Genomic DNA, 24,278 nt, shown 5'->3' with positions numbered 1-24,278 from the left:
TTCATCTAAATTAAAATATCAATCTTTAGATAGTTATTTACTATTAGACCTCTTTTCTTGCATTAGGGTTGCCACAATAATTTTTGGCAGCACTGTCGTCAACAATAGTTTGGCGATATTTTACGACCCTCAAAACCGAATAGTACCAAAAAATTATTAAAAACCTGTAAAAACAAAACAACAAAAACAAAAATAAAAACTTGTGTTTTTTTTAATGATTTTTCCTGTAACTAATCTTTTTCGAGCCATGTGGCTCCCTCTAGCTTTTCCCTTTTTAACTATTTTTATGTAATTTTCCTATTTCTGCTCTCTATGTAGTATATTCTGGTAAATGGTTTTGAACCATAGGTACTGCGTAAAACATAATCCTTGGCGGCTGTCCATCAGAGACTTTCAATGGTTGATAAGTCTGAATAATTCGTTACATTTGCTTCTATGCTCTTCGCTCGTCTTGAAACGACAAGTTAAAGGTACGGAGAGCATTTAATATTTAGCATTGAACGTCATTGTCATGATATAATCATTCAACAAATACCATACGCAAAAAATGGCCAAAAATGTCTTGTCACCAGATATGGTGGATTTGAATTGGTAAATATGATTAAAAGCTGCGTGCAATAAAGCTACAAGACAACAAAAGAGCTGAAGGTCTAAATTTAATGTAGGGAAGATTTCTGTCCATCCGATACCCTAGCAACTCATCTCTATTGTCTCCGGTTAGGGATGGAAGAACGGCATGTCCCGTAGGGTGTGTCCACTCCAAGAACTTTTGTTACGTCACAGAGGCGGGGCGTGCAGATCGATGGGAAGCGGGGGACGACTTTCATCAGCCGGCAGGTATCACGAGACAGGTGACTCGGACGGAATTTCCTTTCGGACCAACTGGACACAGCTAATTAGTTGTTTCATGCGATTCTGTCTTGCTGCATGTGCGTGTGGGTCTGTGAAAAGCAAAGCGTTTCTTTTATCTCCCCTCTCACTGAAGTCTTTGCACGAGTTACATGCACAAGCAATGGAACTCAACAGGTAGAGTTAAATAGTTTTTTGAAGGACAAAGTTCTTGATTTGAATATCAAACGGTATCAAAACCTGGTTTATTTTTAATTTAAGAAAGTGTGGAATTTATATATTTTGGTTATATTATGTTTGAACCAAATTGTATGAAAGTTTTTAAATCGAGTTTGTTAGAGTATTTTAAATTATCAATAAGAATTTTAGTGTAGTTTGCATTGGAAGTAATGCATTTCTTAAGCGTAAACTGAGGCGTAAATATGCTATCAAGACATCTGATTCGGTTAATTTTATAGTTAAAAAACGACCCTCAGCCTCAAAGATATGAGGATATATTGATGAACTACAAGTAAGAAATTAAATTATATAAACACTCTATCTTAAGATAAAATAAGTAAAGAAGCAAAAATTAAGTAAGCATTCTTATTTACACTTAATAACAGAGAGGTAACTAAATTTTGCTAATATTCCTTTTCATACAACTTCTAGTCTGTGGCTGCAAAACGAGATTATTTTTTATATTTGGTTCATTAAAGTGTGGAGATATGAGTATGGTTCGTAAAAGTATGGAAAAAGATAACAACGCCTTAAATTAAGACCAAAAACTAAGCAAAAAACTTCTAAATTTTTACTCATTTCATTTTTACTCATATAGGTTTTTAATCGCTAATGAAAATATATTTGCGATGAATTGCTAATTAAAATATATTAATTGTTTAGTACCTTTCTGTTCATCTTCTAACGGAGGTTGTCTAAGTTCACGATTATTTTCGCGGTGAGGAGCCCACAGAGGAGTTATTTTAGTTATATTTTAACAGCTTATTTCTAGGGCCAATAAACATTACTATTAATGTATTATGTTTCATCATTTTTCAATAATTAAAAATTATAAACATGTGTTTCAAGGAATGTGCAATGAGGTAAAAGTGCTTTAAAAGAGTTTCGGTAAGTGCTATTTGTCTGAAAATATTTTAATAATAAATATGAATTTTAATGTGGTTAGTAAAGTTCTCTTTAAAAACTAAGGGCAAATACCATACTGTTAAGGTATCCGAGTCGACTTAGTTTTAAAGGAGTAAACGAACTTGCACACAAATGCAGCCTCAAATATTGCTTGATATCCCGAAGTTGCACTACAAGAATAAAATTAAATGATCTAAACATTACTTTAAGAAAAATAAATAAATATTATTTCTTCAGCATAAAAGTAAAGGAACAAAAATGAAGTAAATATTTAACTTTTAACAATAAAAGTGAAGAGTTAAATTATGTGGAAATCTTTTTGACACAACTTCTGTTCTGTACATATAAGAAAAAATTAATTTATTTAATCACATTGTAAAACGAAGTGTTATCGTTTGTTAACATCACGTTTGATGTTATCTTTTTGATAACAATAAGAACCAATACAATAATTTAAACATTATCAAATTCCTATTATTGTTCATTGTTGATAAAGAGAAAATTGGTAAGGCTAAGCCACTCTAGCAGTACCATCAATCACGTACTCGTCTTACGATTGACTAAATTTCAAAGAGCGAGTTGAACTAGGGCAGTTTGTGGTGAGTTGGCACTAAAATGAATATTTTTGCAAACTCTCAGTTTTCGGCAATCAGTATTCATTATATTTAATGAAGCTGAAATTAGTATTTGAATCACTTAATGGCGACATTACGAATGACGTTTTTATAAAACTATACGAAAGTGAACATTCTAAAACTATGACTGATCTATTTAGAACAGGAGTTCCCAGGAACGAATTTCATAGTTTCAGGGAGAAAGGAATTCGGTCAGTTTTTTTATGTATCTTTTAAGTATTTAGTTTTAATTTATTAATATAAAATCCTGCTTCTATTCAAATTTTGATGTTTATTAATATTTTCTATATTTTCTTGTGTTTAATTTATAAAACACATTAAAAACAATCTGAATTTACATAAATGAATTTTTCGAATTTGGGGAAGAAGCGGGGGGGCGTGATCATCTAGCAATTGTGAAACGGGTGCATGTGAAAAAAAAAGCAGTTTAAAATAAAATTTAAAAGAAAATATGAGAGCTTTCAGATTTTATATTACCCCCAAAGGGGCGATTTTAACGTTTTGTGTGTAAACTTTATTTGTTAAATATCATGTTCTTCGAACCTAAACCATAAAATTCATTTAAACAGCAATATCTTCAAAAATAATATTATATTGCACTAAAGAATAAACGTGATTCTCACATAAAGACCAAGTTGCCCAAGTTTTTCTTATTTTTATTCACAACACATCTCATACATAAACTTATTAGAGTGAAATATAATCCAGGTATAATTAATCAGGTAATCCGAGTAAAAGAATAAAGAATAAACTAACCTAGCAAGCAAAAAATAACCGTTACATTCCGAATTCTAAATATTTTTTTACATAAACATTTATCGCAGGACCTGCCGGGGAAAAGATATCAGACGATTTCAAACGCATGATCATTTTATTTTCAACAGTTTCAAAAGTTAATCGACGCAAAATGCCAAAACGAAATTAAGAGTCCTTCTGAGTAAATTGTGCTTTTTGACTAAAATTGACATGGTTTAGAGTTAAACTGAGTTACTAGATCTATTTGTGTATTTGATTTTTTAAATTGGTTTCATTTGGTAGGAATTTGTTTAACTTACTGCGTAGGTGTATTTATCTTCGTTAGAAAGATAATAAAACGGTTGAAGCGTAGGCCGTCCTGGCAAATAATGGGAAAATTCATATTAAGCATGATCTTTAATTAAATATTTATTAAATTTCCCCTCTTTAGATAAAACTTTTTGTAATCTAATAAGAATTTAATATAGGTATATAAATATCTTTTATAAAAGCAATGTGTTTCCATGTTAAAAAAATTAGCATGCATATTTATTAACTAAATTTTATTTGTCTGACATATTGAGTTCTGCTTCTTCATTTCGCCTAAAACTGATTTAAAATAAAAATTTTTCGGCAAATTTATTTCCTGTGTAAATAAATAATTTTAACATTTTGTTGTTGATCATTAACTTAAGTTCGTTTTCTCCAATATGTTTAAATTAAGGGATTGAACAAAAGACACACTTTTTATCAATTCTAAATTGAATAGTTGAAAAACTTTTGTTTTAAATTTAGTTAAAAATATAAACCTTTGTTGTAATTTTTTTCCGTGAAAATTGTTTTCCTGAATGATGATATACAATTATTGTTACTAAACGTTACTGTAATTTTTATTTTTGGACTTACAGTACATACGCCTATTTTAAAACGTTTTAAAAGTGGGAATCATTTCGAGAGAACTGAACTGCAGAAAATTGTATGTATTTTATATGACAATATACGCAACTTTCAATGTGATTATACTAATGCTAGACCTTTACGTTAATATCGATGCGTTTGAGGAAAAAAATTTCAAGCAAAATAACCAAAATAATATTTTTAAATGTCGAAATTCAACTTTTTCTTAAAAAATAAGGAGATTTTAAATATATTTCGGTATATGTTGAAAGTGTTTAGCCCGAAGAGGCTATTAATCTCGAAACGGCATTTTCCTTTTGAGTCTTTTAGATAAAAATAAATAATTTAATTTTAGAACTTCCCTTAAAAAAACCTGTTTAAAAAGAAAAATATTTTTTGCATTATAAAAGGAAACTGTAATTAATGCATGTACTCTTTCATCATTTTCAATCATTAGAAAACAAATCTAGTTCTTCCCCTCATAAAATGGTTTAAAATTTTCAAGTAATTCCAAAACGTTCAGCTACATTTTACACTAGATTTAAGAATCGATGAAAAAATGTATAGTTTAGATATATGAACTAAAAACTGTAGAAATGTTTTTATTTTTGATTGGATGCGCACAATAAAGTAATTTCGATGCTCAAAATTTTTTTCTGTTTAGCTCGAAAAATTCAGATAAAGTTGAAAATATTCGAATAATTTGTAAGCAAAATTCGTATGCAATTTAAATTTGTGTGTAATTCTTAACAATTTGATTTCGAAATATATCTTTATTTACTATAGAAACATTTAGAAGTCTGGAAGAGTTTTGACTGAAAGACAAATGCCAATTTAAAGATCAGAGAATACATAGTGATTTTTTTTCTTATATATTAAATGATCTTGAAGAATTTGTTTTTCGGAACTAAACGAAGAGAAGCGATTTCGGATAACCCTTTTCTGAAAAATATATGTATTGCTTAAAGCAGAAATAGAGGGTATTGTTAAATAAAATTTAAAAAGCAGATTCATGGCAATTGCATGTTAACAAGGTGTTAAATAAACAGATTCATTGTAATAATTTTAATAATTTATCTAATCTGAAATAAGATATATTTTGATTCCGAAAGACGCCCGAAAGAGAAACGCCAGTTTTAAAGATTAGAGAATACAAGATTTGCGGTTCTTACAAACATGTCTGTAGCGCCTTCAAGTGTTGTGAAAGTTTTTTTCAAGGCCAGAATTTCTAAGCGCCATTTCTGCACGCGACGTACTAAGTATAATTTATTTTCTTTACAAAATATTCATTAATTGAATAAAGAAAATAAATCAGCAAAAGCAAATTGATTTTAAATGTTACATTTCTCACAACGATTAGCAGAGGATGTTATTGCCTTTTTCATTACGTTTCCGCATTAGTTATACTGTTTAGCATCACTGAACTCATTAGTTTATCGACAATTTGAAATTAGCGGTCACATACATTAACAAATCTATTATGTATGAATTCCTCCTGTCATTTATTTATTCTTGAAATCATCGGATTCACACCTAAACCACGAATACGTGTTTTTTGTTGTCTGCATTTGCTTTCCTTTGAATGCTTTATCTTATGTTAAATAAAAGAAATGTTATGAAGTGGTACTCGATTTTTGTCAAAACTAATTATGCTTAGTCAAACTATAAGGTATTTCTCCCACTTTCCCAGCGTGCCTTCGTGGTGTAGTGGTTCTGCACGCTGGGCCGGTACTCCAGAGGTCCGTGGTTCGATTCCCGACGAAGGCGGTTGCTAATTTTTCATCTTTCCTGCTTCCAAAAATATACCTATTGTCTCTACAGTGGCGCCCGAACTAAAAGGGTGTTGGATGAGGTTTCTCCACACCCAGGATTTATCGACTGGGTCTCCTAAAAAAAACCCAGTCGCCCTTTAAAAAGGGGAGTATATAAGATATATCTCGAACTTTCTTAGAGTGCCTTTGTGGTGTAGTGGTTCTGCATGCCGGGCCGGTATTCCAGAGGTCCGTGGTTCGATTCCCGGTGAAGGCGGTTGCTAATTTTTTATCTCTCTTGCTTCAAAAAAAAAAAAAAAAAAAAAAAAAAAAAAAAAATCCTAATGTCTCTACAAAATGTCATTCCGTTACTTACGTTACGTTATTACGTTAGTTACGTTTACGTGAAAACTACTTTTTGCGAAGACATTACTCATGAAATAGTTTATTTTCAAAAAATGTTAACTAACAGCAATATATGATTGTGCCGCCCAACCGGGATAGTGGTTGGCAACGCTGACTGCCGTACCAAAGGCCCCCGTTCGAATCCCGGAGAAAGCATAGATGTCTGTAAATGTATAGTATCTGTGCAGCATGGGGGCAATCTAAACATTCGGCGAGCCGAAAGTCCTTTCGAGAGGTTGATGTAAGGGAAAAGGTGTGGAAGACCCTCGAACCTGTCCCCTCGGGGTGCTTTCCATCAAAATTGGGGGGGGGGGCAGAACTAAGCAAAGTCGTACTGTATGGTACTCATGGCTCTTGCCAACGACAGGCGCAGTCTTGCACTTCTTGCCACGATGAATTTCGTGGGCTTGCTTTGATGTTACTGTCAGACAAGTGAGGTAAGTGAGACAAGTGAGGTAACAACAACATATATAATTATATATGAATAAGTATTACTTCAGTTACGCTTTTGAATTTACTTAGGATGTTGATAAATATATCTCCTAAATAGAATTCAAGCTTTTGTTTAGTTTAGTCCGGTTTAGTTGATTATGGCAAAACACACTAGGGCTATCTGCCTAAGCACAGGGATGCTTTCGTGGAGGACGTTGTAAGAGAACTGGATCGTATGCACGTTACAAGTATGGAAAACCACGCAAATCCCCATGCACCAGCCCGTTTGCCTGGGATGGAACCCAGGTCGGAACTACCAGCGTTCGGTGATTTTACCGCCCCTAGGTATTTTATTGTTACAGACATTATTGTGAACTCAAACCAGTTACTTGTTTTAAAAATGACTATTATTTGACTAACTTCAGACTAGTACAATAACAAGATTTTAAGTTATACGTAATTGTTGTGAATATTTTTCAAGTACATAAATCTACAGTCACTGCTCATGTGAGTGCCTTTTCAGGAATAATTTGTTGATCTTTCGATAGTTTTATCAAAGAACTCCACGCAATGAATAAATATTGAATAAATGTACTAAAACTAAAGGTTGAAATCTACCTAAGTTTAAATATTTTATAGGAGTGCGCTCTTCCTTACGTTCTTGCAATAATTGTCCCTCGTTAGGTTAATCATCATGAATTAACGTTATGAACTGTTACAAGCTACATTTATTTTGATGGATTTCGCTGTAATAACTAACACGATGTTTAGAAAACGGTTATATTTCGATGTATCTTATTCGGTAATTTTAATTTATTTCAGATATTAACTGAAAACATGTCTTTGAAGTGTTAAAAAGTTTCTTGGTATTTAACAAAATTTAAGAGTCAAACTCAAAGACATAATTTGTGAGTGAGTATTATAGCTATGACTCCTATTTGAAATTACCAAACGCTTTACAGTTTGATTTTCCCTGCTTTTATTAATATGACTGGCTTGAAATCAATATATTAAAGTGGCAATTATGTGGCTAGTATCAAGAGTTTTCTTCTCGCTTTTTATCCTATATCAAAACAAAATAAGCATCTCTCGGAAATAGAATTGTAAGAATTTTAATTTGTTGATGTTCCAGCTAAAATCATTAATATCATTCTAACGTACAATTAAAGCAATACTTAAATCTCGAAAAAGGTATATATTTTAGAAGAGTAAAGTTTTGAGAATCGTTAAGTTAGTCTTGTCATTAACCCTTTAACTGTCAAGTTATTTTGATGATTTGGGTACACAAATTGTCAAATTTTTTTTTATTGGAAAAATCAAATGTTTAGTACAAAATAAAATATACTTCCCTAGATTATAAATAGATAGAATAAAATATACTACCACTAATATTTATATATATTATATAAATATATATAAATGTTTAGTACAAATAATATTCAAAATATAAAAATTTATATTTTGAAGTACATGGGTAAAATTTTTAAAGTTTTGTAGCCACTGCATATTTGCTTGAGGCGGCTGCCACTCAACATGGCAGTTGTAAAGTTCGCTTCTAGTGGAGCATTATTTTCTAAAAATGAAAAAAATTAATTACTTTCTGAAAAATAAATAAATGAAAAAAATAAATAAATAAAAGTGAATATCTATTAGTAGTTCAGTAATTCAGTCTTGTGTGGTACAACTGGAAACACTTTTCCAAACACAAACCAACTCCACAATCACTACACCAGATTCGTGTTTCTTTCCTTATCTTTTTCCCATTTTTATCCTTTTTCGAACAACACACTTTGCACTGTCTTGTAGGCTCACGTTTCACAGGAGAAGGAGGACTATGGGAAATAAAATGTCGTTCAGTAAGACGGGCAGGGTTATCTATTGTAGGTGGTCTGCCAACATTCTTTTGCACAGAAGCTGCATCATCATATTTATGTAAAAGCTTTTCTACAACTTGGGATTCGAGATTCTAAAAATGTAATACCTTTCTCAACTACATTTTTATAGAGCAAATATAGTTCCAGAGTACCTTGTCTAGTAAATGTAAAAATATCTTTTTATAATATCTTTTCTGACGTTTTTGGATTGTTGGATGAAAGGATATTTTCTGCTCACAGCGATCTACACCACCCATAGTTAGACTGTAGTCAGAAACAATCTTCGGCTTGAGTATATCTTCATTTTTTTTTTATTTTTGAGGCTGACCATGGAAGTATCATGAATACTGCTCGTCAAACACACATCCTTCATCTTCGGTCGAAGAATCTAAATCATCTATATAATGTTTCAAAAAACTGGACGCCATTTTACAACAAAAAGATCCCGTGCACTTTGAACCAAAGAATTTATAACCTCTAGCCTTTGAAATCTTCAGTAAAGGTGCTGTCATCTATTGAATTGAGCGCACATTAACTTTTCGCGAGATACAGTCTGGTTTGACAAAGAGATGAAGCCGAAATAAACGTCTCCCGATATATATTCGGGTATAACAATACGAGGCACTCAAAAAAAAAATTACCCCGAGTAATCCTCGGGCGTGACATTTTCGAACACCAGTGCTGTGCCCGAGATTATCTCGGGCATGACAGTTAAAAGTTTAAGTAATTAAATTGCTCTGATATGCGTAAGGTATGTTATCAATCTATCGCATTAGTTATTATCCTTATATTAGCTACTGTGAGTAATTTTGGAATAAACTAGTTTTTTATATAAGACTTATAGACAGCTGGGGTAACCCGTAGCCGTTGTTTTCATAGAAGACATGTTCGCTTTGGTATATATGTTACCGTGAAAGACCGAAATTGGAGAATGTCGACTTTCACCGGAGAATATCAACATTCACCAAATACGTCGGTGAAAGACCGAATATTTCACTACATTCTTGTATATTCGGACCCTCACCGGTGTATGTCGACAATCACAGATATGCTCTGGTGAAGGTCGAAAAGAGAGGTCATAAGGTGCCATAATAGTTTAAGTTGTTGCAATAAATAAGATTTGAATCACATAATTTAGTAAGTTTTTTATGACTGTTATTTTATTTTCTCATTTACAACGTACTGTATAATTAAGTAAGTTTTTAACTTCTATTATTTTCCTTTCTCATTTTGAATGTATTGTGTGTTTTAGGTTCTCATGTTCTTAAGTTCTTATTTCAAGTCTCAAGTGCGTTTATTCGCGACTGAATTACGGAGAAGAAAATAAACTATTGTTATTTGTTCAACATTCACCATTAGTACATGGTGAATGTCGACATTGACCGGTGTATGTCAGAAATAAGAGTATTTGGAAAATATTTCGGAGATACACCAAGAGACTATGTGAATGTTGACATTCACCGGTGAAAGTCGACATTCTCCAGATTTCGGTGTTTCACCGTAACATATACTATACCTCCAATATTAGAGGATTCTAACTCCAGCACGAAGCTTTATGGTTACCATCTATTATCTGGGTATGTGGGTCTAGGAATAGGAAATAGGTAAAGATACACAGAATCCTGGTCGTCGCTTTACCGGAGCAGAGATATGTTAATAGAAGGGCAAAATTTGTGTGTTGTGTAGTACTAAACACAGTTTAAAATTTCATTTAATTTCTTATAATGAGATAAAACAAAAGACGCAATATAATAATAATTAGCAATAAAAACATTAAATTACTATATAAGGTTATTATAAAGGATCTGTAAGACATTAAAGCAATGTATTACTAGAAATATTATACACGAATAAAGTAATAGTTGATGTATAAAAAAATCGGAAACTTAACAAATTTTCTTTACACCCTATGAAATTTCCAAATATGCCATGTTAGTCACATGACAAACATCCACGTGTTAACCGAGTTCTGTCCATACCTTCAGCAGCGTTCCCGTGTCCATGCGATACCTACTATAAAGAAGTATTAGTCAATGGCCCATGTAGAAGGCATTGGTTAGCGACCATCATGGCAACATTGATGCATGTCTTGAGCTCCGCCAATGTTGCTGGCCGTGAGAATATATATGAAAATGAAATGCATATATAAATATGAAAATTAAAAGAAATCTGAAAGCTTTCAGGTTTTCTATTACGCCATTATTATTATTATTATTATTATTATTTTCATTTACACAAACATACGCCTTTCCAGAGCATTTGGACCAAAAATGTTTAAAAACAGCATATCTTTAGAATTTTCGACAGAGTCTTGCGTGCTGGAGATAAAAAAATTTTATTCGTGCAGTGCGTGGCAACACATTCGCTTTGAAGTAGTTGAGTTTCTTAATAAAAAAAATTCGTTAAAGTTTAAAAAAAAGGAAAGAGACAATAATAAAAATCGAAATTCAAGATTGAGGCTTCCAGGTGTCCACTTTCGGGTGGAGGACTACGGTATTCAAAATTTGATGGCTCTATGTATTATTGTTTTTCATAATGCAAGAAACATGCATACATTCATGCCGATTCTTCATTATTTAATTTCTTTAAATATAATACAGGGCGATAACATTTGGTGGCAACAATTTGAAAAGCGATACAGCCGTTTATAGAGATTCAACGCAAAATGGTGTTTCATGACTAATAGGCCTTCTGGGTTAGAAATGTGGGTAAAAATGAAATGCATAATGGATTTCCGAAGAAGTCACACAGTAAGATATCAGACCTGGAGAAAGGGGAGGGAAACAGGCTACAGAAGGTATGAATGAAACTCCACTGTTGCTTGGATATGTGTCGCGTGATCTGTCTACGACGAGTAGAACATTTATAATGTGCGAGTAAACCTTTTGAGATTTGAATCCTTTTCACGCAACAGCTATTATTTTATATGCATTACCATTAAAAATACATATTTATGAAACCCATTTAATCATTTATAAAAATCCCAATACTTTTTTTTTTACGTCGAGAGAGTGACACGGGCCAATCTGTTAATCAGTAGATACCAGACAGTACAGAGAGTAATTCTGCTTCCCGAATTTTTAAATTTTGTCTTAACCTATCCTTTCCTGAAAACCAAATTTATATTCCAGGTTGAATGCCCTTTTAATGAAATTTCTGTATTAAATCATTCTTCAAAATTCTTCTCACATATACAAGATGCAATCTGGAAATGGTTTCAAAACTCACTCAAAAGCAACAAAAACACATTTGTTTCCCTAGAGATAACGTATCATCACACAAACGCCGTACATTATTGCAGGCAATAAATTATGTTAATACTAGACTTCCCTTAATAAATTATGTTAATACTAGACTTTCCTTAACAAAACGGAGCACGCAACACGTTTCTACAATGTACAGTGATATGCTGAAGAATATGCCAACCCCTCTCTCCGACTGATGCCCCTTTCCTGCCTAGAATAAATAAATAAATTATCATGATTAAGGATATTTTTTGATAAATGTATTGTTGATATGAATAGATGATAAATATTCGTCCCGCGTATTTATAAATTAAATACTGTATGCGATTCAGTAAAAATGAAGTGTTGTTTACATATTACAGGTAAATCAGATATAATATTAGTAGCACGAATAAATAATGCGATTCATTAAAATTGAAATTATACATCTGTTAATTAAGTTAGAATAACACGTAGAACAAATATTAATTTAGAAGTCAAGCAAAAAAAATCAGCGTTATGTTTTCAAATTTTCTCAGGACTAGTTTTGATGGTGTTATCAGGTTCAATGTTCCGTCTTACTTTCTTCGGGAACATGCAAGGACCTGACTCGGAACAGAGAGCTTACTAAAGCTATGTTCAATAACTGTGGGAAGTAGACAGGATACACAAGAAGGGTATACAAAACCCTTTGTTTTTCTCTATTTACAATAACTTCCGTACTTCGGAATACAAAGACCCACTACTTGTGGTCTAAACGTAAAAATATAAAAATAAAACTAAACTCTAATTTGACTTTGAAATAATAAACGTGGAAGATTGGCCTTATATTAACAGGAAGCCGTATGTAGTACAGAGAACTGTGAACACTACAATACGTTTAAAGTTATCAAGAGGATTAAACCTCTGGCCTGGAAGGCAACCAGCAACTGAGTAAAACTTCTAAGGTAAGCGGCCTGCTTCGACTAACTGCTTCCTCTCTTTTGCTTGGCTAAAAAGCCACAACTTAAATACTTGGCGTTCGCCAGACAAACTTTGCATAAATACGTTAACGCTTATAATTCTGGCCGGAAGTAGAAAATAAGAAGTGATAGTAAAGATTTAAAATAAAATAAACGTTAGTAAAACTTAAGATCCTTACAGTGTTACCGAAACATCATCCTCAGCTGCAAAAGCGCAAGTGAACGAGATAAGATACAGTGATTAGACAAGATAAGATAAGAAAGACTGAACAGGAGTTAAGCTACTGGGCCATCTGTTAATGAAACGAGAACTAAAACATAATTTCTTTAAAGCCTGAAGGCAAAGATGGATTGAAATTAGGCTCGTTAGCTAGAACAGGAAGATTTTTTTGAATGTGAAATGCCTCTAGAAAATATAATTCACCAATGGAAAATGTTTTTTGAATAATTTTGGTCGAAACTAGTCCTGTGAAAATTTGAAAACATAATGCTGATTTTTGTTGTTTGACTTCTAAATTAATATATAACTGATGCTGAATTGAAAATAAATTTTGTAATGAAAATTTACATTAACGTTACTCGTTTCTTCTCTTATTGATGTAATTTATATGGCAAATTTCTCATGATCATTTCTAACCCTTTAAAAGCATTGGTTAAAAGAAAGAAAAGTGATAAGATGGAAATACCAGCACAGTCTCAGTGGTGTGGTGTATTTAGTTATGGTAAAGCACACTAGGGCTATCTGCCTAAGGAGAGGGATGCCTTCGTGGAGGACGTTTTAAGGGAAACTGGCTCGTATACACTATACAGATGGGGAAAAGCACGAAAACACCCATGCAGCCAGCCCTTTCGCGGGATTCAAACCTCGGACCGAACTACCAGTGTTCAGCGACTTAACCGCTCGGCCGTTTGTGGGCCCATCACAGTTTCAGATCCGAGGTTTAAAACTCTGACTACCGCTTCAGTTGTTTAATGAGTTAGAAAATCTGACAGCAGCAAGTTCTACCCAAACCTTCGCAGTCAAAGTCTCTATCATATGTCAGTGATTATTGTTCAGAAGTACCATCGTTTCTCTGAAGATTCACCTGCCGGGGGTAGGTGTTTCACTCACGTGACAGGCACCGGCAAATCACAGTGCTCTTCTCTAAAATCTAATGATTACATCGAAGACAACACGGCCTGAACAACAAAATTTTACATTTATTTTCAACATTCGTATTTTATAGCACTACAACTTTATTTCGCATCTTGGCGAAGCGTGTTACACACTTGTATTCACTATTCTAGCAACATTCTGGGTTTCCCACTCCTCTTTCCCTACCACCAAAAAATTCCAGAGAAATTACGGCTGGACAATACTATTTTGAGTGCCTCCATGCCGCACAGAAATTATACACTTACAGACATCCATGCCTTTTCCAAGTTTGGAAACTGGGCCTATTGGTACGACTGGCAGCGTCTGCTATAAACAAACAACTGCTAATTTTTTTTTTTTTTTTTATTTTATTTTACTCTTAACGCTCAATCTAACATTTTCAACTAAAGCTTAAGCCGTTTTTTTCCTCCTTCCTTGCGAAGTGTCATAAAACTAACTGAGTAAACAAGAAAATAGAAACAACAATATTGTAATAAACAGCAATTGCTGAAGTACTTAGACTGGCCTATTTTTGGATGTTACACGTGATGTTTCAAATGTATTTAATTACCAAAATTTTATCATATGTGGGTCCGATTGTATATATTTAGAATTTCAGTTGTCCTGTTATGTTATAAATACGGTACTACCAAGGTAATCTGGAATGCAGCATGGAAAGTCACGAATTTTGAGAGATGTTTCTCTTCCACATATCACACCACTTTTAATTTATCATTCTTATAAGGGTGAAATATTATTTATAATTTATTTAAAAATAATATACTGCCTTTTTAATAATTTTAGCCTTATTTTTTTCTTACCTTTCTAACAGTAGCAAGAACTCTTCAAAGTAAAAAAAAATATTTATTTATAAATAATGTGATTTTGAATATTTTATATAGATATTAGTTTCAAAGTATTTATAAATACCTTTGATATTAATATATATCTAATTAATTACACAGTGTCAGTAAGGAAGTATAAAAAGGTCTCATATAAAAATAAATAAATGAAGTATACTTATAATAGCGTAGCTACAATAAAGTAATAATTAATTATATAAATATTAGTCATAAAGTATTTGTAAATATAGTTTATATTAACAAACATCTGATTAATAATTTTTAAATGTTTACATAATTAGTGCAATTCATAAAAATATTTATAACGTCGTATGTAAGCTTAGGACTTCTAAATTGTTTGACTGATTTTGATTTGACACAAGGTCTATCTGCCTTCGTGAAAGAATTCTCAAAGGTCTGATTTGGTTTTAATCAAAAATAATAAGAAAGTATTTGAGAAATCTTCCTAAAGGGATGATTTCTTTCGAGAGAGATTTTCTAAGGGTAATTAGCTTATATCAGTGATTGCGAACTTTTTGAGCTTGGCGTGTCAAAATTGGGAAAAATCCTTGTTTAATTCAGGCATCGTGTCACATATAGAATAATACGTCTGCCATCCGTGTCATCTATGTACCATGATGCACTCGAATGCACCTCAGGTAAGCGCAGCACATCTTGACGATGACGAGATCGTTGCAAGAGACAAATATTTTGCTGTTATGTAATTATTTTGTCTCCGTCGACGTCTCTTTAAATGCGTGATGAGTATCACCCAAAATGGGTTCACGTGTCACTTATTACACGCGTGTCGTAGGGTCATTACTGGCATTTATTCACAGTATATACGAGGAAATCGACAGAAATGTCGTGCGTTTATAATATTTAAAATGAAACATAGTAGGATCGTGTTTTATTTGGCCACATAAACTATACTAGATTCTATTAAGGAACTGGCGACTTCTCGCACAGGCGTAAAGTAAACTAACACAGAAGAAAAGTAAAAATAACCCTTTATTATTTTTCAACTCTGAAGAGAAAGGTACGTAGTTTGTGCTTACAACACCACCCCCAACTTGCGGTGGAACTTAATAATCGTTACACAATAAATTCAAGGCTAAAGAGTAGTGCTAGACCACCACTTTAAGTTAAGGGTAAGTAAATTGACAACCTAAAATCCAATGTGATAATTATTTAAATGTCCAAAAAGAGCAACACCAACTCCGCGAAACAGCAAGGACAGACTCGTAACTTGCGCTGGTTAGCGAAAGCACGCTCTGAATGAATTTGCATCTTGGGGAGGAAATACGAGAGGAAGTTGAGAAGTTCAGAAAAGATAACAAAAATTTGAAAAATTGGTTAATTGAACTAAGGAAACCCTACATCGTACTTATTTTGAACTGGATGTACGATGCCATAATTTCGTGTTTACATTTCTCTCAAAAACTATGAATAATATTGTTGTGAATCAGATTTTTATCATTCTAAGCATAGAATATCCTCGTGAAGAGTTTATGCAATATTCCGTTTGTTTTTATGCAACTAGGTAACTAAAACTAAGCCAAAAGAATACCATAGATCAATGCTTCTCAACACTTTTTGGCTTGCGAACTGGTAAAATTTAGGAAAACATTTCGCGGACCGGTGTTCCCCCCCCCCCGGAAAATTTTTTTAAAAGTTATTACTACAATTAATACACTACATAAGAAAGTATGAAAGAATACTACATAAGAATACGAGAATACTTTATAAGAAGGCAAAGGATTACTACTTAATTGTAACATTCTTATTATCTTTTGCCTACAATAATATTTAAATGTAATTAAGTATTGTAATCATTATAAAGAGGTATAGTTATCATATATAAGTAAATAAAATTTTGAGAAAAATCACAGAAAATTATAAAAAAATAAACACAAAACTATTGCATATAAAAAAGGCGGACCAGTACTTTTTGAGAATCCCTGATCTACCATACTGAAGCGCCACCTGTCAACCTCTTCCCGTCGGTTTTCCTTTGCTCAAGTGGCAACAGCTGAAATAATCGAAATTCATAATATTGATTGAATATGGTTAAAAACTTTCGTTACAACTTCCTTAACATCTGTTCTCTCCTCAATAAAATTATTTAAATAATTTCTTTCTTTTTATTACGCTAATAATACAGTTGCCATTATTCAACTGACTTTAAAGAATAATAAGCATCTCTCCACTGAAAACTGATATATATTATTTAATATGAGCACTTTTTACTCGCAAATAAACATTCGTGGCACTACGATAGGCCCCCTAATACTAATAAACGTAAATTAAACAGAAAAAAACAGCCACGCTGAGACTGTTGGAGCTAATGCGTTGTGCAGTATGTATGATAACGTTAAAACAATAAACAGAGTTGGCATATTTTAATATTTTCCTTTTGTAAACGACGGTAGGTATATTGTTAAAATAATACTTTAGAATATGGAAAGACTGGCACCGGTCCGTGAGCTGGCGGTTTAGAAACACTGTTATAGACTACACTTGTCTTTCGTTGTTAGTATTGAATTAATGGATGATAAATGGACTGTATTTTATTATTACTTGCCATACCATGTTCTGATTGAATAAGATCGTGGATTGCTCATTTTGTTTCACGAATGTGATTCCCCCATATCTTATTTTCACACAAAAGTTAGATTTAATGCATAAACATTCTCTAGATAATTACACAATGAAACATTTAAAAAGGTAAAGTGTTTGTTGAATATTTCAAATTCAGTACAGAATTTTGAGCTTAATAAGGCATTTTATTATTTAAATTATCTGTTTTCCCGTTTCTAACATTAGGAAGGAATCATCCTAGGCGAAGAAAGTTATCTGTAAAAGAGAGACAGCATTATTCTCTTTCGGAATGTCCTGAGCCTGAATAAAGCTTTAATAAATAAAGCCGTCTACTGAGACAGATAGAAAAAAAAGTAATTACTTTTTAATTACTTAAAGTTTAGGTCTGTTTTCTTAATATATAACATTAATTTCAGCATACATGCAGTAAAAAATCTTGTTGAAGAAGGGAGACCGAGCATTCTTCTCGTTAAAATAAAGAAATCCCCCCCCCTGATCTTACTTTTAAAATCAAAACTAAATAAGCGTTTAATTTTGCCAGTTATTTGAAGATGTTTAGGAAGAGACTTCAGCGTAATTTGCATTCTTTACTGTATCTAGATGCTTTTTTTAATAGGGAAAGCTTTTGTAGGCTCCTGAAACTCAAGATTCTTCTTCCAAAATCGCGTATTTACCCTTCCATAGTTGATGTTAAGAGTAGCATGTTAACCTCTAAATTGGCTCTTTGTGTTTGAAACGCCGTTGCTACGAAATTCAGTGACATGCTCTGCTGCTTCGGGTTATTAGTATTATTTGACGTTTCACGTGGTGCGTATGGTTCAATGCATTTATGCTCAAAGGTCTGGTGCAATATAGCAAAACTTTTAGTATTTGCTGCAGTTTGAAAATCATTTTCTTTCAAGTACGTAGCAGAAGTTTACGTTGTTCCTAGTAAAGATTATTGCCTTTCTGAAAACTAAAACGTAATTTTAAGGTTAAACTTCCGGGAAGGGACAATTCACTTCTGCATTTTATCTTAGCTTAAAGCCTGAATGATTGCTTACTTAAAATTTCTGTATTTCTGCAGTTCAATGATAGAGAACTCTCTTATCTAGACACCTAGTCGTAAGAATTTAGCCACAGGTCGAATTTTCGTGTGAAGAAATGTCGACTTTTATTTAGTAGTGACTTCATACGCATCTACGTAATTTATTCCAAATTAACACATATTTTTAACTTGTAAAACTAATTGACAAATTTATTTGCATAAAGATGACTGCATTTTCTGTCAGAACATCCATGCATTAAACAAGAAACACAGGAGTCCTGACTAATCATCAGTGGGAACTCATGCTGTTAATCACGCGTCTTAATCATCAGGATCACAGAGTAGCTCACCACAACCAAATTTTGATACTAAAAATAGCTGAATACTGAGTATGATGATCTCGTAACCATCTTTCTGTTCAGAACACTCTGATTGACAAATTTTAAGTATATCTTTACTGCAAGGATGTGGTTATAAGAAATTTCATATATCTGTATCTAGAATTTAATCCATATCCATCAGCATGTGCATTGCTTCTGTTGAACACTGTCGAGAAGTGATGTTTTAAAGATTACTTAGCAATCAAGTTTAACCTCCAGCGCCTGGGTTTCACTACAGTATCTTTAACGTCATTTCTGTTAAAACCTGTCAACCACTGCTCTTTGAAAAAGTTTACCAAATTGCTTTTTCCCGTGGAAATTTGCTTTTGTTTGGAATTCAGCTAGCTAAATGGAGATTTTTTTTCCTGTGTAATGTGAAACAGTTTAATTTCGAAAATTGCATTAGAATATGTAAATGGATTTGCTTCTCCCAAATCTCCTTCTAACGAAACAAAATAAACAAAATCTAATATAACTAGAGTATTAAATTAACAAACTGGGGGTCCGTAAGCATAGTAAGCAATAGATGACACATATTAATAAAAGCAAGGTAAAGCATTTTATGATGGCCATAGGCGTAGCGACAGAAATAAAATACCCCAAAAAAATGAATAATCCCGGGAAGTGTTTATTTGGAAAACGCCCTTGGGGAATAATCTCTATACTGGAAAACGTCCTTGGGAAGGAATCCCTAGGAAAAGTGACCTATGAGAATGTGATTGGTTACCGGAAAAGTAAATATAGAGTTCTCATACTTATTTGTTTGTCGCTTGAAAACATATATTTTTCTAGAAGATAGTGAAAAGCACAATTACTTTAAACCAGGAAATTTAGTAAAACAAGTCAGAAATAGTTTTGAACAAAATTAGGGAAATTTATCACTATAACTGTTATATTTATTTTATAACGTACATGCATGTGTTAATTCTATGAAGAAAGTAATGAAATCCGCGAAAAGAAATCCTCTAATTAGCGACCATCATCAGGACTTGCTGAAAATAATCAACGATATCGTTGAAATCTACTGAGCTTGTGTATTTACTTAGGAACTTCATACAGGTTTTTGCATATGGTCTGTGAAATTATTTAAAAGTTCTTTAAAAAAATTACGCCACTGATTTCGTTACAGATTTTATTGTACTGAATCCCTTATTTTTTTTACATAATTCATAAAAGGGTGCTTTTTTATTTGACATATATGCATTAATGTATGGTGACAAAATCGGAAGCAAACATTGTTATGATTACTTCCTTTTACTATATAAATGCTAGTGTATTACCACAGAGACCATTCGAGAGAGAATCTCAGTTAAAATGTGCCACTAAAATGAATAGGCAGCACTGAACGATGTGTTAATGCAGTCATCAATTTAATTTTTGAAATTTATTCTTGTATGACTTGAGTGTTATAATTATCAACTTTTTACTACTAAAATTTTTAGTTTTCTAAATAGATAAGGGAAAATTCACTTACCGTCTAAAGGGCTGCCCTTAACTGGCTTGGTTTCCTTTCAATATCCTTTAGTCTATCCTGAAATCCATTTACTGCCAAACTCTAATACAATTTTTTTAAGAAATTTATTATTAATATATGAAAGATATTTACATAATACTTGCAAGGTATTCAATACAAGTATTATGTTTCAAGTATATACAGAAACTGTTCATCGTTTCGAGTAAGTTTAGACGCGTCACTCTTTCAACTAGCTACTTTTTCTCTCTTCCGCCAGAGGGCGTCTGTGGGAGTTGAGGTATTATTAAACAAATGCGACATTAGGGGTTTGCCATGGGAACACACTTTTTACCTGCACTCCACCCTAATCTCCTCCTCACCACTTTCAGAACGCTTAAAACCACCGAATGTTGATAGTTTGACCTTAGTTCTAATCTAGGCTGCATTGCTGGTTTTCGTGGCTTTCCGCATATATAACGTGAAAACAAGACAGTTTCTCTTAGAAAAAGCTTCACGAAGGCCTCGCTTCCCTAAAGCAGACAGTCCACATGTACAGTAAGACCCCGCTTAACGCTGTTTCGGTTTAGCGCTCTTTTATTTCAACCCGGGAATTCTCCGAAATTGTGCGCAGCGCTAGGTTTCCAAATAACATATCCGAAACAGTGTAGTTGTGTTTCTTGCATTTTAATCATTTGAAACAACATTTGTTGACATTATTGTAACTGGAAACTCAAATGCAAGTGATTAGAAGATTAGATTCTGGTGAACGTCAATCTCAAATTAGTGCTGCATTGATTTTGACAACTTCAACAATAAGGACAATTCTTAAGAATAAAGAAAAAATACTGTCATCGGCAACTGCAACTACGTCAAGCTCTGCAACTAGAATTACCTGTTCTAGAAATAACATTATACAGGAAATGGGAAAACGGCTGTCTATATGGATTGACGACGAAATTGAACGCAATATGCCATTAAGCCAATCTATCATAATGCCTTCTTGACAAAAAGGCAGAAAATTGGAAACCCAGAATAGACTGAATGATCTGACTGAGAATTTTATTTGTTTTTAAAAGTATATGCGTTTATATTGTTTTTATTTTTATAAGAAATAAATATTTGATTTTATTTTTATTAAAAAAAACATTATTAAATTTAATGCCTAACCATTTTTTATCAGTCTTCCCCTAACCCCATTATTTACATGTTAAGATAGCCTCGCTTAGCGCTGTTTCGCATTACGCTCTACTTCGATGGAACGTATCCCCCGCGTTAAGTGGGGTCTTAGTGTACTTTAAAATATTCAAATAACCTGCCCTACCTAAACATCTTAATCTCCAGACCAATGCTGGGACACTGATCGAGTGGGGTATACTAGCAATCCTATACCGACGAAATGGATATTACATCAGATATTCAGAAAATTTTGGACACTATGAGCTTTTTTTTAAATATATAATAAGAAGCTTAGTAAGTTTCAATGTAATAAAATTTGGCTTCGATTCTGAATTTATTTGTTATAAATTTTAGAAAATGTTTCACAGTATTGCGAATAACAATCTGCTTTATAATTATTTACGCGTAATTTATAACTATTTATGCATTCAAAAATCCCATTTTGTGCTTCATTTGAGTGCAATCTGAAATTTCATTCTGGAGTTCTGCTATCTGCGCACACAAAATTAAAAAAATCATTTGAAATAGTGACAGCTGCCATCTCAAAATTAATATTCTATGGGATATGTTTACATATTAACGAGACGGAATGAATTATCAACTGACGCCGCCATGTATCTCGAATTTGTCTACGTATGTGCTTAATTAATATGAAATATATGTCAGTTAAAATATTAAATTTGTTCAACTCAAATGATGCAAAATTAACTTTAAAGAAATGTTTGTTACTGGTGTGAGATCATCGGTCGGAATACACATTTCCTTCCCACTAAATGTACCATTCATTTATACACAACACACATACCGACTCAAGATTATTAATCTTTATCCGGAAATTACTTACGTATGGAATTTAAAAGACTGCGTTTGCAATACACATTAATTACGAATTTAAAGTTCTAAGCATGGCCCTAGTATTCCTAGTACCATAAAGGTTTGAGTATTTACCATCTAAGTTTTAGCGAATCATGGGTTTGTAAGGCTGCGTTCAGACGGCGGCGTAAAGGGCATAGAAGCATAGCCATAAGGGCATAAAATACGGGAATTCCGTTCACACTTGCGAGAACGGGGTGTAAGCCGTGGCCAATGAGAGATGCTAACTTTGCGCATGCGTGGATGTGTCTACAACTTCCCACCCTGTTCTCCTGCTCGATTGATTTCCCGCGTTCGCTCTGCTTGTTTTGTAACAGCGAAATCTTCTGTAGAACGCCGCTTCGTTTTAGCTTCGCTCTGATTGGTCGACGCTTATCCAAAACTCGGCGTAAAGTTGAAAACCCTATGCCACGAGCCCTAAACCAGATTTTGTGACGTAGCACAGACTGGTTGCCTTGGCAACGGAGCTCGGCTTTAACCACTTATGTCCTTTACGCCCCGTCTGAACGCAGCTTAAGTGTACTTGATCTCGCGAATAGCTTGGCAAATTCTAAATCCTGCTGATCTAATAGTTACTTTATACTGTTGAGTTCTACGGGTTCTTGGATTTGGAGTGATTAATGACAGCACTTGATGAAGAATCAAAACACAATTTATTCGCCAGTATTACACAGGACAGTTCCATAGACACGTTTAAACTCGTCAAAAAACTGCAACAAACACGCTGAAACAATCAGCAACACAGACTTGCGGCTGTAACATTGAAGGCACCTTCACGGCAAAGCACTAAAGCACAGCTCCCGACCCAGTCTATCGCTCGCAAGCTAATCTCTGAACTGAAGATACTACTTTCTCCCAGTACAGGCAGGTTACATATAGCTTTAACCTACCTTCGAAAATATTCCCGAGAAAACCGTTAAGAATGCGTTCTAGAACGCGCTTCGTCTATGGTATATCGAAAAATATCGCCAAATGGACGATTTTGCGCCAAATCTGGGAACACTGCCTAACCCTGCCTTTTTGTTTGCTAAAAAGGCAGGGACATCGCGTAGCCGTTGGGCATTCCGCAACAATATTTATACCTGAATTTTAATTTTGTTTTCCTTTTAATTTCCGTAGCTGTTGGCAACGAAACAAAGTTCTGTTTCTTCAAGCAATGTTAGATAGTTTCATATCTTAACTCAAATATACTAAATATCACATGTTTTCAGGCCCTTCTATTAATCGCGGGCACTTTTTCTTAACCTAACATAGATGCCAAAGCGCATAAGGTATATTGGATATATTGCATAAGATATAAAAATAAAATTCTGTTTAATCATTAATATTAATATTACTGACAGACTCTCTGAGTCTGAATACATAACACTGTTGTAAAGGAAAATTTTGTTTTATTTTAAAATTTTGTTACATTAAGCTGTATAACGTCATATTTACTTAACACCATATCTACAGAAGCTTACACTACAGAGGCTGTTCACACATTTTTTAGACGATGTATGTTGTATTCACAAAACTAAATTACATAAAATTCTTGTGTTTTAAATGTTCTATTTGACATCCCTTATTCTGAACTATCTTTCGACACCGCAATTTCCAAGATAATAATGACTTTTGAAGTGGCAGAAGAGCTATTCTATCCCATTCCTCCCGAACAGCTTTCCAGAGTTCTGTTAGGGTTTTGGGACAACGTTTGGATAATGCAGTTTTTAAAAGTCCGAAAGTACAAAAATCCATAGGTGACACATCGGGAGATTTAGTAGGGATATCAGTGAAGGGTATGGCCTTCATACCAGTTTTGTTCTAGTTTTGTTCCAGTTTTGTTCTACCAGTTCCATTTCTTTTAGGAAATTTACAGTGGATTTTGATGTGTGACTGCTAGCTTTGTCCTGATGGAGTCTC

The 24,278-nt window shown here is 33.3% G+C and overlaps 1 protein-coding gene across 6 annotated transcripts in view; it reads left to right on the top strand.

The window, feature by feature from the left end:
- LOC118183531 (phospholipid-transporting ATPase ID-like) overlaps nt 1-24,278 on the top strand; it is a 370,912-nt gene that overhangs the window by 89,329 nt on the left and 257,305 nt on the right. The window contains exon 1 of one of the 6 annotated variants that reach the window (XM_085826197.1): nt 1,005-1,026. The exons of 4 other annotated variants lie outside the window; for them this stretch is intronic. The gene's annotated coding sequence lies outside the window, so the exon portion shown is untranslated. Of the gene's footprint in view, nt 1-1,004; nt 1,027-24,278 lie in introns of those variants that run through there. One more of the 6 variants, XM_085826192.1, reaches the window with a different exon arrangement.

The sequence above is a fragment of the Stegodyphus dumicola genome, chromosome 11 (genome assembly GCF_044657685.1).
Source record: "Stegodyphus dumicola isolate Sdum_Otavi_A_Nest chromosome 11, ASM4465768v1".
In the NCBI taxonomy this organism is placed as follows: Eukaryota; Metazoa; Arthropoda; class Arachnida; order Araneae; family Eresidae; genus Stegodyphus; species Stegodyphus dumicola.
The sequence above is the reverse complement of the archived record's forward strand: the minus strand, read 5'-3'. Positions and strand labels throughout refer to the sequence as shown.